Source organism: Sus scrofa, chromosome 13 (genome assembly GCF_054392235.1).
Source record: "Sus scrofa isolate SSC_HxYL_T2T_F1_AM1 chromosome 13, Sscrofa_HxYL_maternal_Yorkshire_Landrace_v2.0, whole genome shotgun sequence".
NCBI classification, from domain to species: domain Eukaryota; kingdom Metazoa; phylum Chordata; class Mammalia; order Artiodactyla; family Suidae; genus Sus; species Sus scrofa.
In genome coordinates, this window is record NC_139395.1 from 62,960,654 (window position 1) to 62,974,512 (window position 13,859).

Here is a 13,859-nt window from a genome sequence, read left to right on the forward strand (position 1 = left end):
TTTCTTAGGGCTGGAGGTGGCAGGTGGGCTCTGAGCTAACAGAAGTGATGGCTATAACCTGGAAGAAGCAAGAAGCAAAGTAGGAATGTATTTTGTCTACTTGTGCTTCAAGAAGGATGGAAATATCACTGAAAGTGTATTATTTAGTCCTTAACTTATTAATCTTATTAAGTCCATTCAGGGACTTGGGGTAGAACTCTCTCTTTAGAGGTAAAAATAACACAACAGAAGAGACAAGGCTTCTACTGCCCACAGCCCACCCTACCCCCAACCCAGAAGAGTGGATTTTTTTTTTGGGGGGGGGTCAGGGCTGCATCTATGGCATATGGAAATTCCCGGGCTAGAGGTGGAATTGGAGCTGCAGCTTCTGGCCTACACCACAGTTCATAGCAATACTGGATCCTTTAATCCACTGAGTGAGGTCAGGAATCAAACCCACATCCTCATGGACACTAGGGATACTTAACCCTCTGAGCCACAGTGGGAAATCCTAGGAGTGTCTGCTAAGTCCTAGGATGAGAGCAGGCCCTTGAAAAGTACAGACCAGCTGAACTTTCTGCAACAGTGGACATCGTTTTTATCTGTGTCCAATACGGTAGACCTTAGGCACATGCAATGATGGAGCACTTGGATTGTGGCTGATGTGACTGAGGAAATGAAATTTAAATTCCATTAAAATTTAAATAGCCACATGTGGCTAGTGCCTACCACATCTGGCAGCAAAGGTCTAGAAGAAACTACATGTCTCTTGATACTCAGTCTCTCCAAGGACACCCTAAGAGATAGTAGGTGAACTGCTCTCAGTGGAGAAGGATGAAGTATAAAATCCCTATGACTGCCTACTCCCTCCCATCCACCTGCCAGCCAGGCTAAAACATTTTCCTTTTCTGGACCATTTCTTTTTCTTGGTCCACAAGCTACCTGATGTAAGGGGAGAGAAAGACAGAGAGGCACATAAGAGCAACAAGGACAGAGATTATATTACTATTACCACTGCAATCATGAACTATATTTGGGGAGCATTCAGTACTTTTCTAAGCATTTCACATGGACCATCTCTCCAGGGAAGCTTAATTATTATCCCTGTTTCATGGATGCAGAAACTAAAGTACCAAGAATTTACCCACCATCAACCAACAGTGCATGGTGGAGCTGGGTTGTTAAGAGGTTAGAAATATAGACTTGGGAATTAGTCAAACTTAATGTGAGACTGACTCAGAACCTCTTTTGGGAAGGGAACATAAGAAAGTGTTCATATTGGCTACTTTTTTCTTTTTTTAAACTTTATCGGAAAGGTGAGTGGCAGCTGCAGGTATAACGCTGACCTGTGCCGTCAAAATCTGTTCAAGTCTCATTGCTTTTGCAGGCTCTTGTAGAGTGGCAGCCACCTTTGCAAAGGCCTGGGGTTGAGGCTGGGGGGTGGAGGAGATTTTTTTTTTTCTTTTTCTGTCCTGACATCATGCTGTATCATATGAAAACACAATATACCAGTATATGCCAGGCATTCAGTTAAGGAAAACTATACCAGCAGGCCTTATCTTATTATTGGGCTTGTGGGCTTTTTAATTTTTTTTTTAATTTTTTATTTTTTTTGCTTGAAAGTAGTCATTTTCTTTGGTGATGGAGAGAGGAGTCACTTGGTGCGTGAGTGTGACAGTGGGGAAAGTTCAGTGGGGCTACTCACTTTGGGGGGTTTGCATTTTCCTCTTGCTGAAGATGGGGCATGAAGGGGAACCCATGGCAGACAATCCCATTTATACCACAGAGGTTTTCTAGACTGCTGACCTTGGAAATGATAAAAACTATCCTAGTTTGCACACGACTGTGGAGATTCCTGAGACCCAGGACTTTCAGTGCTAACTGGGTAAGCATGAGGCAAATTAGGATAATCTGATGAGCCTTTCTGGAGACTTTGACCAACATAGTTCCTACAGGGATAAAACAGCTCCCCACAGGTAAGATTCAGGTGGATGAGGGGGTTGCCAAATCAAAGACATGACTTATCTTCCTGGCCTGGCTTGCTTTACACTTAGAGTTTTAAAGATAGGGCTTTCCAGAGGAGGAAGCACCACCAGTTCCAGGAAAGGCTGCCTAGGGCTCCCATGGGGCCTGCCTCCTCCTTAAAAAAATATAATGGGAGTTCCCACTGTGGCACCATGGGTTAAAGATCCTGCACTGCTGCAGCTGCAGTGTAGGTTGTGGCTGTGGCTGGAATTCGATCCCTGGCCCTGGAACATCCATATGTTGCAGGGGTAGGCAAAATAAATAAATAATAAAAATTATCCTTAAGATTGCATTTGTATAACGATAATCCTGGCTGGATTCATGATCAGATATCCATTCTCATTATTTTCTTTTACTACTAATTTGAAAAGAAATGAAAAATGAAAATCTTTTTATGAGCCTTTAAAAACATCCTGGGCCTTAGGCATTGTATCTACTGTGTACCTGATGGGCATGTCAGCTCTGGTTCCAAGGCTTGAAAGAAATAGAGTTTTGGAAGGCTCTCAGCAGAGGTTCTCAACCTGGATGAACTGGGATGGAAAAATGTGTTAATTTCCTACCATCTCTGCTTGAAATTGAACATTTCCTCCAGTTAGGACTTGAGCCACAAACCACACCCACATGGCGGTTCCTGGCACGCTGTCACCAACAGAAATGACAGGTATTTTCAGATCATGTTACAGTTGTGGTGTGAAATAGCATTTCCCCCATCACATCTTCAGAACGATGATGGATATCAGACTGTCTGTTGGATCATGTTATTCAGTTATTCACTAAAGAAACTCAAATACTATCTATTACAAATTTTAAATGTAAACACTGTATCTTAATATAATTTTTCCTTTTATGATCCTACGTATTTTGTTTTATGCATTTCAAAGCCTTATTCTGAGAAGAGGTCTGCAGCCTTCTGCAGGTTGCAAAAACTTCCAGGGAAAAGGAAATGTGGATGATTCTAGACTAAGGATTCTAAAAGGTCTTGAATCTGGCCCTTTCCCTAGTTTTACCCCTCCAATGGGGAAACTGACTCGGCCCCACCCACCTGAGGGGAGCTGTCCATGACAGGGTTAAAGACTGGCTGGTGGAAAACAAAGTCACACCCCAGGTGTGCAGACTAATAAGGTGTTAATTGGGAACCAGCTGAGCTGGGAGAGGACGACCAGGCAGATTGCATTGGATGCTTTTTCTTGGGGTTTGATTGTTGACAGAATATCACCAACCCCTCCTCCTGGAGGGGAACAGGCTGGGTGTCTCCCTTTGCAATGCTTCTTGGGCAGATAATACCACTTATGCAGTCCTAGGGTAGACCCTGAATTTTAGCTGAATACGTCTCATTGATGGAGTTGTTGTAAACCTTCAGTGAGCACTTCCTGTTTGCCTTGAAGTTTGCAAGGGCCTTATGTGATGATCTCACCCAGGCTTCAGAACAACTCCATGGGGAAGGTCCTCTTGTTATTTCTATTTTTACTTATGAGGCAATAGAGGGAGGCTCACAAGAGCAAGGGACTTGCCTAGATCCACACAAGCTGCACATGGTGAGCTGGGATCTGAACTTGGTCCGACTCTTTTGCAAGTCTCTTTTCCTTTGAACTTTTGGGTTGTGTGGTTCTTTGTTTTTACCCCCCAGAGCTTTCTCAGTGTTAAGGAGCTGCACACCTCCGCCATGTCGCTTGATAGGCAGTGAGCACAAAGGCAGCAGCTTGGGAATCAGAGGCCCGTGATAACATAGCATGTGGCTCCACAAACACAGTGGGGGCTTTCTTAGAATTGCACACCCCCAGAGTGGAGGACAACTGTGGCACTCCAAACTTTACTGTCCTATGATAATCACAGAGGCTGACACTAGAGAGGCCATGTGTGTGTGTGTGTGTGTGTGTGTGTGTGTTGGTGGGGTGCTGAGGCTCAGAGAAAAAGCGATCCTTTTATATTGAGATAAAGGTCATACAACTCCTGCACATATCTATCCTTGAATGTTTAAGTCAGGGGGTGTTAAAAGGTATAAATTTCCAGTGAGAAAGTAAACAGATCAGGGAGGTGAGGTACCACGTGGTGACTGTTGTTAACAATACTGTATTGCATGTTTGCAAGTCGCTAAGAGAGTAGATCTTAAAAGTCCTTATCATCAGGAAAAGACAATTTTGTAAGTAATAACGGTAATGGGTGTTAATTAGGCTAACTGTGGTGATCATTTCACAATACCTACAGATATTGAATCATTATGTTGGACACCAGAAACTGATATAATATTGTATGTCAATTATACCTCAATTAAAAAAAAAATGTCAAGGTGGAGTTCCCGCTATGGTGCAGTGGGTTAAGAACCTGACTGCAGCAGTTTGGGTCACTGTGAAGGTGTGGGTTCAATCCCTGGCCCGGCACAGTGGATTAAAGGATCAAGTGTTGCTGCAATTGCAGTGTAGGTTGCAGCTGAGGCTCGGATTCAATCTCTGGCCTGGGAACTTCCATATGCTGTGGGTGTGGCTATTAAAAAAAAAAGTCAAGGGGAAAAATGTAAGCTCTCTGTTCCCTAAAACTGCCTAGTCAAGTTCAAGTCTTGCACTGCTAGAACTTGGAAAGAAGCAGCTGATTTTTCTCTGGGACACTCCAGGTTAGATGGGTTTGCCATCAGGGTTGCTCTATCCCAGGTCTGGCATCAGCTTTTCTCTGCTCTCCCTTCAATCACCTAGAAACATCAATGTTCAGATGCAATTTCTCCACAAGGCACCTACCCTTTGTCACCATCTGTTTAGATCCCGGAGAAAGACTTGACATTGCAAAACACTGAAATTTAGAGTAAGTGGAGTAAGGAACAGTCCATTCCTTGTTTTAAATCAAGTTGTCATAATCCAAAGGCGAGCTCCAACTTTAATAACAAACACCCAATGTTATGACATTTTACCTTTTTCATCTATTTATGTAGGCACAAATATTGTGTTTAAATTTTAAACTACACGGTTAACATAAAACAGTCCACTCACTTACATCGAGTAAAAATAAGGTGAGTTATGCCAATTTTGTTTCCCTTTTAGGCCTCATTCTTTAAATAGATCATTCATTCAACTAACGTCTGCTAGGTGCTCAGTGTCAGACACTGAGCTTGGCACAGCACTCCCTGAAATGAATCAGAAACTGTCCTTGTGCTCTGAGCACCAGAGGGAAACAGCCAGAAAAGCCTGGGAGCCACATTTATGCTGACCTGTGCTCTGCCATCTCTATCATCTCAAAAAGAGAGCTCTCGGAAATGATTTCCATTCCCTTTTCATTCTCCACACAGCCCTGCTCCTTCCAGTCAGGCTGCAGTGGAGTCTAGAAGTTGTTCCTGTGGAGTATAGTTTTCAAGCAGTTTTAGGAGCTTTGACTGTGAGAGGTGAAATGAAAGTGGTGGAGACAACAGTATTTCACAGCATTTCACTCAAAGAAAGACAACATGTGTGACGCCTAGGGCTTGGCATCCTGACGCTTCATCCCACACTCAGATGGCAATTGGATTTTAACAAGGAGTGGGGTTTGTGGTTTGGGAAATAGGGCATTTTTACTGCCTTGGGTCATATTTGAAATATTTGCAGGCGTTTAAAATAGCGTAATGTTATTTTTTCCCCTGTCTTCAAAACAAACCCAGTGAGCTTTTATAAGTCATAACAACAAGCATAAAATTGGGACATTGGAAGACCCATGGCTAGGGATTTGAGAAAACCATTCTCCCCCAGGAGGAGTGTTCGGATTGGGGTATGGAGAATCATGAGCTTCTTGGGGGCCCACCTGACCTTGAATGACTTTGGGATCTTGAAAGAAGGGGGAAGGGCTCTGGTGGGATTCTCCGCCCCCCACCCCATGTGCCACAACTAATCTTCAGGGCAAAGACTGAAGTATGTACAGGGGCTTTGGGATTTTCCATCTAGCCAATTTTATTCTGGAAGTTTCTTTGAAAGAAAAAATAAAAATAATCCAGACGCTGATATTTATTTAAGCAACCAATTCCCAAAACCCATTGCCCTGGAATTCTGTTCCATGAGCCTTGCTGTCTGGGGCCTCTTCCTGCTAAAGGGCCTCAGGTGGGGGCAGACACTAAAATGAAGATGTAAACTGGCCTTGGATATCAGGATACCTGGCTTTCTACTTATTAGAAAAATTATTAGAAAAATGAAGGGTACACAGTCTGCCCAGAAGGAAATGTGTAAGTTAATATATACAGATATATTAATAATGGTCAAGGTATAGTTACATAATAAGCATAAAAGTTACTATTTCTTGAGCATCTAGTCAGCAATACCCCCATTAATCCACATAACAGTCCTAACAAATGTGTGTGATTACTGTCTCAATCTTACTGGTGGAGAAAACAGAGAGGTTAAGTAACTCGCCCAAAGTCACACAGCTGGATGGCAGTAGGGCTGGGACTTGGCTTTGGGCAGCTCTGTGTAGGGAAGGAGTTTCTGTTGTCATTACTCACCCTGGATTTGCTTGTCAAGTCCACCTTTAAGTACATCCACATCTCATGTATCAGACATGCTAAAAACCTGATGGCAAAGGAAAATGTTTGATGGCTTTCCTTTTGATGTTTGTTATTAAAGAGAAAAAAAAAGATAAGTCTAATTCTCAGACGTGGAAGATACAAGAAGAGAAAATAAATCAAGAATGAATGAAGCCAAGTTTTCCCTATCTCACCCTTACAATATCCTTCCCCAAAGAGCAAAAGAAGCTAGAAAAAGAAGAGGAAGAAGCCCTTGATTTGTCGCTATTTTCTGAGATGATTTTTTTTTACTAGCAATATTTTTTTAAGTTTTATTGAAGTATAGTTTATTTACAAGATGGTGATAACTTTTGTTGTACAAAAACCAAGAGGATCTTTTCCACCTCTTAAATTCCTGGTCTTAGGAACGTGAGAAGAAGAAACAATACAAAACCGTTTTCTAGTGGAAAGCAGCAGAACCCAGCAAGCTGTGAACGGCAGGGCAGGGCGGCTGGGCGGGAGTGTGGGAGAATCCTCTTTGGGAGAAGGACACGGGAATGTGCTCAGCATCCCAGGATAAAAAGACTTGAGAAGAAAGGCGCCTCTCAATAAATGGTGCTCAAAACGGGCTAGAAAACAGGGGAAACAGCCCTCTCACTGAAAAGCGGGGAAAGTGTCTCTTTTTGTTGATTCTCTCACTGCGAGAAGGGCTGCTCCCCCTTCTTACCCCCTCCCTCCCTGACCCCTTCCCCAGCTCATCTCCCTGGGCTCAGAGAAAAGGCTTCTTGTTGAAATACCATCTGCCTGCTGCTCATCCACATTTTTTTTTTTTTTCTTTATCTCTGCCCAGGGCTGGCAGATGAGACCAGGCTTTCAGCTGCCAGAAATTTGGGGTTGCACATCGAATCTTCCCAAGATGGGCATCTGAGAAATGTCACTTTACATCAAAATGGCCTTCTCTAGCAAAGAGCCAGAAAGCTTTCTTTCCCCAGCAAGGTCAGAAAATAATGCTTTTCAAGATGGTGCCAATACAAACTCTCATCCACATTTGGGATGATGGATCTGCCTTAAAGGGACAGGGACCGGTTTGGTTTCACACTCAGGGGGGAAAAAGATTTAATTTTAAAGTTGAATTAAAGATGGAAAATAGGTAATGTTTCCTTTTTAATAGGGCTTGGTGTAACAGGGAATACTGTACTGTAAAAAATTCTTAAGAACAGGGTTTGTGGCTCTGCTTAGAGAGAGCAATTTGGAAGGAAGTTAAAAAATCACCACTAGACAAACTCCTCTTGTGCTTGGCAAGTAAAAAAAAGATAATGGGGGGGGGGGAACGGATGGAGGTAAGAGGATAAAGGAGTGAAAGAAGAATCTTTTGGAGAATTTCATTGATCTTTAGAAAGTTCTGAAACAAAGGAAGCAAAGCATTCTTTGACATAGTGCATGGGCCCTTTCCTAAGGGTTAGAAAGTATAGGAGAAATTGGGAAAAAGTCTGTTTTTTTTTTTAAACCCTGCAGGACATCTCTGCTCAAAATGATCATTTCAAGCACCGGTACATCTGTCCTAAAGGGTGGATTCTGGCTGTCTTGCAGAGGGAAATCCAGGTGCAGGGGTGGACAGAGCTGTTCTGACTCTGCAGTACAGGCATCCACATGGACCACTGCCGGCTCCTTAGTTCCAAATCGGATGAGCAAAGCATCTAAGGTGATAAAGGACCTGGTCCCACAGGGCAAACCCTATTTGTTCCCTGCCTTTTCCCTGGTTGAACTTTGTTAGGTGGCTTTTTATCTAGGGGTGGGTATAGGCGGTGGGAGGGTTGGAAGAGGGTGGAGGGTGGGGAGGAGGTTGGGGGTGGGGATGGAGAGGTGATTAGGAGATGGGGGTTGGGAGTTGGGAGGGTTGGGGAAGTGGGGAATGGGGGGAAGTAAACAAAACAGCCATCCTCACTACAACCTTAAGGTGAGGGCCTTGAAGTTTAGCACAAAGATCCTGTTAGGTTTCAAAGGCTCTGGCTGTCTTCTCCCCACCCCCATTTTTCCCCCTTCCCTTTGTGAGGAATAAGCAGTACTTTCAGGTCAGCTTATTTTTCTTTGAGCAATAGCTCTAATCCCTGAAGCAAGCAAGGTCTTTTAAAAATAAAAATGAGGAGTTCCCGCTGTGGTGCAATAAGATCAGCAGCATCTCTGCAGCACCAGGATGCAGGTTTGATCCCTGGCCCAGGACAGTGGGTTAAAGGATTTGTTGTTGCCATAGCTGCATCATAGGTCACAACTGCGGCTCAGATTTGATTCCTGACCTGGGAAATCCATATGCCACGGGGTGGCCAAAAAAGAAAAAAGAGAGAGAGAGAGACACTAACACCTTAACACTCTGGCCAAAAATCCTGCAAAGGATGGCCCACCATCCTCAGGATTTGGTGGGATCCTCACTCTGGCTCAAGTGCAGGGGGACTAAGTTATCTTCTCAATGAGGGAGTTGCTCAAAGGGAAAGTGAATGCAATGGAAATTACGCTGGTGCAACGGATATACCCAGGGGCTGTCCCAAGCAAACCAAGACGTGGTCACAACCCCAAAGGCTGTCTGGCCCCTGCCTACTTCTTCGCATCTCCTTTGACCCCCTATTCTCTTCTCCATCCAGGCTGGACTACTTTTATTCCATGTACCTTGTCTCACTTCAGGGTCTTGATTCAGCCTGCCTGGCACACTCTTCCTTAGCCATCCCTCCTGGCAAGTGTCTATTCATCTTTCCCTCAGAGTCCCACTCTGCCCAGGGATGCTCTCCATGGCTACCACAACCACACCAGACCCCTTGTGACCAGGGGTGAGAGCCAAAATATGTCATCACCACTGGGCAATGGATCAATGAAAAATGGATGCAGGAATGAGTAATAATCTCCCTCTGTCTTAGTCAGCTAGGGATGCTGTAACAAAATAGCGTACTGGGTAGCTAAGCAAGAGAAATTAATTTTCTCATAATTCTGGACACTGGACATCCAAGATCAGGATGCCAGCATGGTCGGGTTCTGTTAAGACCACTCTTGGTAGCTTGTGGACAGCTGCCTTCTTGCTGTGTCCATGCATGGTGGAGAAAGCAAGAGTGAGTTCTCTAGTGTCTTCTTATAAGGGCACTAATCTCCTCATGGGGGTTCCACCCTCATATCTCATTCAAACCTAATTCCTCCCAAAGGCCACATCTCCAAATACCCTGAGTGCTTCAACACGTGAATTCTGAGGGAGACGCAATTCAGTCCAGAGCACCCTTTATTTCTCTACAGAATTTCAACTATACATTGAGCAAATCTGCTTACTGAGTGATATGTTGCAGTAGAAGTGTTCCAATAATTTCCAAGATACTTTTTAAAAATTACTGTTATTTTTTCTTTTACAGCCATGCCCATGGCACATGGAAGTTACCCAGGGATCGAATCTGGGCCACAGCTGTGGCAACAGGGGATCCTTAACCCACTGCGCCACAGCAGGAACTTCTAAAAATTATTTTGCAATAATTACAGATTCACAGAATGTAATGAAAATAATACAGAGAGGGCCTGCGTCCCCTCCACAGAGTTTCCTCTTGTGGTGGCATTTTACAAAACTTTAGCACAAAATCAAATCTGGCACACTGGTGTCAGTGCAATCCACAGGTCTTATTCAGATTACACTAATCTTATACGCACTTGACATTTATTTATATGTGGAGTATGAGTGTGTAGCTTTATGCAATTATATCATAGGGTGTAGATTTGAGTAACTAGCACCACCATCAAGACACAGGACTGTTCTATCACCACAAAGATCTCTTGTTCTCTCCTTTCATAGAAAGACTCAATCTATTTCCTCACCACCCCAACCCTGTCCCCAGTTCTCGAAAGCATGAGTTTGTTTTCCATCTCTCTAATTTGGTCATTTCAAGAATGTAACATCAATGGAATCAAATTATAGGAAATCTATTTTATTTTATTTTTTTGTCTTTTTTAGGGCCAAACCCATAGCAGATGGAAGTTCCCAGGTCGAATAAGAGCCTCAGTTGTCAGCCTACACCACAGCTGCAGCAATGCCAGATCCAAGTCTCATCTGCGAACTATACCACAGCTCACAGCAATGCCACATCCTCACCCACTGAGAGAGGCCAGGGATTGAACACACACCCTCCTGGGTACTAGTCGAGTTAAAAAAAAAAAGAAAAAAAAAAAAAAAGAAAATCAATCACACACCTGAATTTTTAAAAGAGTTGGCATGGGGTTTTCTTTGACATGTCCTCCACAAGCTAAATGTGTGCTTTCTGGGCTATGACTTGACATCAGAATTTGGGTTGATGTTTTCTGACAACTTCCCCATTAAGTTGATAGGGTGAGGTACCTGGTATGCTTTGTTTCAGTGAGGGATTCTACCTCCATATTCAGGTAGAGTGCATATGTGAATGACAGAGCTTCCCATGTATATAGAACCCCTGCTTCAGGTGCTGACAACAATTGCACCTCCAACGGTCATTATCTGTTCCCATCCCCAGAGATGCAGGCCATCCTGGAGCTGCAGGTGGGCACCTCAACACCACGCCAGGCCCTGTTCAGGCCCTGGACACCTCTGGATTACAGGAAAAAAACATCTTCACCAATTAGTGCAGAAATATTTCACATTTTAACAATCTTCATTTGTACTGGTAGAGTCTTATTAAATATCACCTTTTCAAGGTCCTATTCCACGTCTGTCCTCTAATCACCTTGAAGTCAGGTACCTCCTTGACTTGTCGTATTGCCTGCACCTGGCTCCATGGCAGCACACAGTAGGTACATAAGGCATTTTTGCTGAATAGATAAGTGGGAAGGTGTTTTATGACTAGACTGTTGAATCCAAACTGATTTCTCTTAAGAAGAGATTATTCATTCCTTTCCCAAAAGATACTTTCCCCTTAAAGTCCACTGTCATTTTTTTTTTTTTTTTTAAGTCAAGAAAGATGGGGATGTGCCAGCAGCTGCTAGCCTAAAGGGTCCAGTTGTGGTGTTCATGATGCCTCCTGCCTCCTGACTATTTTGAAATAAGCATAGGAAATTACGTAAATTGGCAATAAGCATCCAACAGTTGGGATCAGGGAGGTATGCATATTTACTTTTCCAATTTTCTGCTCCCCTACCAAGCGAACACATGGAGCTTTGACCTTCCATATGGTTTTAATGCGTGTCGGAGATAAACGTTCCAACAAGCTGGAAGCAACAGGTTGGGGGCTCCCCCTTCCCCACTCACTCCATCTGAAACTGCTTCAAGCATCAGGCTATGGGCTTGAGGGAGAGACAGAACAATGTCCCCGGCCCTTGGCCTCAGAAAGTTCTGGACTCCTATCCTCTTGAGTTGTTTGCTCTGGAAATTTTCCCTGACTTGCAGGGTTGGATGAGTGAACCCTTTTCCCCAGAATGCTGTGGGGACCTCTCATGGCGCTGGTTGTCCTGGAATTCACTGTTTTCTGGTCTGTCACTCACATTGGATTGTAAACCCAAGGGAAACTAGGGCCACATTTCTCTTCTTCTCCACCAGCATCTGGCTTATTATCTGACCCAGGAGAGGGGTTCAGGACTTATTTGTTAGATGAATGAATGGATAATGGGAAGGGAAATGGGAGCATTCATCAGAGCTTTATGACAGTCAAAAAGTCACCTGGACTTTTGGACTTTTGGTACTCATAGGATCTGTGGTTCCTATTGCAAGAATTGGCACAGGCCATTGTCATAAACCCTGTGATTCAGTCATTCTCAACTTTGTTGTGCATCAGAACCACCTAGAGGATTTGTTCAAGTCCAGATTGATAGGTCCCCTTCCCAGAGTCTCTGATGCAGTTTGTTTCTGATGCAGGGGGGCCTTGAGAGCTGAATTTCTCACATGTTTCCAGGTGATGCTGATGTTGCTGCTCTGTGACAACAGGGTGAGAACCACCTCCCTAATAGCGGAATTGTGCTGTAACTGCATTTCTTTTAATAATGAGGTTTGCATTGCAGTTTTTTTTTTAAATAATTTTTTTTTATTTTCCCAGTGTACAGCAAGGGGGTCAGGTTATCCTTACATGTATACATTACAATTACAGTTTTCCCCCACCCTTTCTTCTGTCGCAACATGAGTATCTAGACAAAGTTCTCAATGCTATTCAGCAGGATCTCCTTGTAAACCTATTCTAAGTTGTGTCTGATAAGCCCAAGCTCCCGATCCCTCCCACTCCCTCCCCCTCCCATCAGGCAGCCACAAGTCTCTTCTCCAAGTCCATGATTTTCTTTTCTGAGGAGATGTTCATTTGTGCTGGATATTAGATTCCAGTTTTAAGTGATATCATATGGTATTTGTCTTTGTCTTTCTGGCTCATTTCACTCAGTATGAGATTCTCTAGTTCCATCCATGTTGCTGCAAATGGCATTATGTCATTCTTTTTTTATGGCTGAGTAGTATTCCATTGTGTATATATACCACCTCTTCCGAATCCAATCATCTGTCGATGGACATTTGGGTTGTTTCCATGTCCTGGCTATTGTGAATAGTGCTGCAATGAACATGCGGGTGCACGTGTCTCTTTTAAGTCGAGTTTTGTCCGGATAGATGTCCAAGAGTGGGATTGTGGTTTTTTTTTTAAATGGTAGCATTGCTATTTATGATGTAAAATGTGCATCATTAATTAAAGTGTGATTTAAAGAACTTAGGAATCTGTATCTATGACCATGTGGTAGACAGATAGATGGGGATTTCACCAGCACAAATTCCATACTTAAAAGCATTTGGAGAAAAGACCCATAAAAGCCAGAAAGTATTAGTCAAAGTATTACTATTTGACTAATCCAATTAGTCAAAGATTAATTGGATTATGAGACTAAAAATAGTCAATCTGTATAGCTTTTTGAAGTTATTGGGCTCCTGAATTTTTGGTAGTGAGGATTTTATTGGAAAGTTTATCTCAATTTGTTTCATTATTGAGCTTAGATAGTAAGAGTTTGGATGAAGAAGATATTTGTACCAGAGAATTTTTACAGAGTAGATGTTCAAAAAATGATAGATACATAGGTATACCTCATAGAGATGAGAGATTGCGGATCTGATTCCATACTACCTCATTAGAGTGAGTATCGTGATAAAGTAAGACCCACAGATTTTTTTGGTCTCCCAGGGCATATAAAAGTTGTATTTACCCTATACTGCTATCTACTAAGTGTGCAATATCAGTATGTCTAAAAAAAAGGTGAAGTACATACTTTAAAAATACTTAATCACTAAAAAATGCTAATCATTCTCTGAGCCTTCAATGAGTTGTAGTCAGAACATCAAAGATCACTGATCACAGATAACCATAACACACATAGTAATAATAGAAAAGTTCAACTACTGTAAGAATCATCAAAATGTGAAACTGTGACCCTAAATGAGCAAATGCTGTGG

General features: G+C 43.0%; 1 protein-coding gene and 1 non-coding gene across 7 annotated transcripts in view; both read right to left on the bottom strand.

Moving 5' to 3' along the window:
• The window catches only part of LRIG1 (leucine rich repeats and immunoglobulin like domains 1), a 618,703-nt gene that overhangs the window by 222,827 nt on the left and 382,017 nt on the right, over positions 1-13,859 (bottom strand). The window lies entirely within an intron of this gene.
• Positions 1,283-1,415, bottom strand: LOC146397376 (small nucleolar RNA SNORA44). The gene has a single exon (XR_014825397.1). It is a non-coding gene; the product is annotated as a small nucleolar RNA SNORA44 (small nucleolar RNA).